Below are 3,539 nucleotides of genomic sequence, written 5' to 3' on the forward strand. Positions count from 1 at the left end.
TATTAGGATTGCATTGAACATGTAGATTGCTTTTGGTAGGAAACCAAAATATATTGAAGGGAGAAACTGAAGGGAAACATTAAATATGGAGCAGTGATTGTGAATGGATCTGCCACCATCTGCACAGGAACCCAGGACTGCAATGACCCCCATGGCAGCAGCTGGCTGGTGACAGGTATAATTTATCCCTTGTTTCTTATATTATTTTGGAGATAAAAGAAGGGAATGTCCTCCATATCTACCCTTCAGGTGTAGTTACTAAGTTACTTCTGTAGGTCTTGCTCCAGCTCCACCTGAGGCTGGACTTGTGTCATTGTGGACTTAGTGCTGATTAGTCATTACTAGAGTCAGATAGATTAAAACTGAAAATATAGAACACCAGAAACATGTTTAGTGTTTCACTGACTATGCAATGGTCTTGCACTGTGAGAATCATAATAAACTATGACTAACATTGATAAGAATGGGAATCCCAGAACACTTAACTATGCTCATGTGAAACCCATAGCTAGACCAAGAGATTGATGTGTAAACAAAGCCAAGGAATGCTTCATGGCTTAAGATGAGAAAAGATGTGCATCAGAGTTGTGTCCTCTCTCTATACCTATTCAATATGTATGCTGAACAAATCACTTGAGAAGATGAACTTTACGAAGAGCAAGATGACATCAGGATCAGAGGAAGACTAATTAACATTTGTTATGCTGATAACATAGCCTTGCTTGCTGAAAGTAAAGAGAACTTGAAACATTTGCTGCAGAATATCAATTTGGATTACATCTTAACATTAAGAAAACAAAAATCCTCACCACTAGGCCAAGAGACAAAATCATGAGAGATGGAGAAAATGAAGTTGTCAACTATTTAATCTTCTTGGATACACAACCAACATCCTAAGTACAAGCAGTCAAGAAATCAAAAGACATCCTGCATTGGGAAAGTCTTCTTTCAGGACCTCTCCAAAGTTCTAAGAAGCAATGATGCTACCTTAAAGACTGAGATACACCTGATTCAAGTCATGGTCTTTTCAATTACAGACTATGCATCTGAAGTTAGACAACAAATAAGGATAACAGAATCAGAATCAATGCCTTTGAGTTGTGGTACTGGAGAAGAGTACTGAATATTCCTTGGATGCGAAGAAAACAAACATGTATGTCTTCAAGAAAAGGTAGCAAGAGGTGTTCCTTAGAGGCAAAAATAACAGAGCTTCATCTCCCATACTTCGGGCATGTTGTTAAGAGAGGCCAGATCTTATAAAAAGACATCACATTTGGAAAGGTGGAGGGGTCAGTGAAAGAGAGGAAGACTTTCATGGAAGTGGCTTAACAAAACAGTGACTCTAACAATGGGCTGAAAAAATATCAGTAATGGTGAGAATGGTTCAGCAGGACAAGGTTCAGTTCCACTGTTTCTAAGGTTGCTACGAGTCATGCTTGACTTGACAGTACCTAACAAAGACAGCAACATTCCTTGTGAACATAGACCCAAAATCTTTCTGCTAAGTCCTAGCAAATGGAAACCAATATAATATATATTAAAAAAGTATATATGATGGTCAAGTATGATTCATACCGTGTATGCAAAGATGCCAACATATTATAAAGAAGTCACCACATAAGTAATAAACTGTAGAAATGACGCCTGAAAGTAGTTTTCTTGTTGTTAGTAGGCCTCAATGAGTTGAGTACTACTCATAGTGACCCTATGAACAACAGACCTGAACCCTATTCTTTCCTGTGCCATCTTCATCAACTCTGACACACTTGATTCCACTGCTGCAGTCACCATGTCAATCTATCTCTTTGGAGTCTTCCTTTCCTTCACTGACCCTCCATTTTCCTTGATGTCTCTTTCCAAGGTCTTCTCCTTGATGTTTCTAGTGGTAACAAGTCCAAAGTATGATAAACAAAGCTTCATCATCTTGCCTTTAAGGAACATTCTGACTGCACCTTTTTAAAGACATATCTATTTAGTCTTTTGCTAGTCCGTGGGCTATTCAGTCCTCAACTACAGCAACAATTTGAAAGTAGTCAGCCTCCACATAAATAAAACAAGAAGAGGACCATGTAATCATTACAATCAGTGTGGAAAAGACATTTGATAAATATTAAACATCTCATCCTGATGAAAACACTAAATAAAATAGGAACAGAAGAGTAATTCCTCAGCACAGTTAAGAACACAAACACAAAATCAACAGCCATAGTCCCCATGGTGATAAAAAGCATTCTCCTTCTGAAAAGAAACAACATAAGGACACCATTTGTCACCTCCTATTACATATTGTATTGATAATCCTTACCGATAGCAGTTGTTGTTGTTATGTGCTGTCGAGTCACTTTGACTCATAGCGACCCTATATACAACAGCCCTAAACCCTACTCTATCCCGTGCCATTCTCACTGCCTCTGACACACCCCTCCCGATTACCCCAGTCACTGAATCAGTCCACCTAATAGAGGGTCTTTCTCTTCTGCGCCGTCCCTCCACCCTCCCAAGCATCATGTCCCTCTCCAACACCTCTCTCTCCTCACAACATGTACAAAGTGTGTCAGACGAAGCCTCAGAATCCTTGCCTCCAAGGAGTAGCCTAGTTTAACCCTCTCCGGATGAATCTGTTTGTTTTCTTGGCAGTCCATGGTACATCCAATCCTCTTCTCCAGCACCACAGCTCAAAGGCATCAATTCTCCTTCCATCCTCCTTAGTCATTATCCAGCTCTCTGATGCGTAACAAGTGATTGCAAAGACCATAGCCTGTATCAGATGCACCTTAGTCCCCAGAGTGACACCATTGCTCTTCAGAAACCCGGAGAGGTCCCTAACAGCAGACTTTCCCATCACAATAGGCTTTTTGATTTCCTAGCTACTGGTGCCAAGAGTGTTGACTGTGGAACCAAGCAGACTAAAGTTGTTAACAGTCTCAATCTCTTCACCATCCATCCTGATGCTGCCAGTTGGTCCAGTGGTGAGAATCTTTGTCTTCTTGACATTGAGCTTCAATCCATACTGAAGGCTGCAGTCCTTGACCCTCTGCAGCAAGCATTTCAGGTCCTCTTCAGTTCCAGCAAGCAGGGTTGTGTCATCTGCATAAGGCAGATTGTTAATAGATCTTCTACCAATCCTGACGCCACACTTCTCCTCATAGAGCCCAGCCTCCTGAATAATCTGTTCTGCATACAGGTTGAAAAGGTATGGAGACAGGACACATCCCTGGCATACGCCTTTCCGAATTTTGAACCATACAGTGTTTTCTTGCTCTGTTTTGACAACTGCCTCTTGGTCCAAGTATAGGTTTCACATTAGCATGATCAAGTGTTCTGGGATTCCCATTCTTCTCAGAGTCAGCCACCGTTTGTTATGATCTACACAGTCAAACGCCTTTGCATAATCAATGAAACACAGATAGACATTCTTCTGATATTCCCTGCTTTCAGCTAAGATACATCTAACATCAGCTACAATATGCCTAGTACCATGACCCCTTCTAGACCCATCCTGGACTTCTGGCAGTTCTCTGCTGATGTGCTGTTCCAGT

The sequence above is a fragment of the Elephantulus edwardii genome, unplaced genomic scaffold (genome assembly GCF_000299155.1).
Source record: "Elephantulus edwardii isolate Elephantulus edwardi_28Jun2011 unplaced genomic scaffold, EleEdw1.0 scaffold00058, whole genome shotgun sequence".
Classification (NCBI taxonomy): Eukaryota; Metazoa; Chordata; class Mammalia; order Macroscelidea; family Macroscelididae; genus Elephantulus; species Elephantulus edwardii.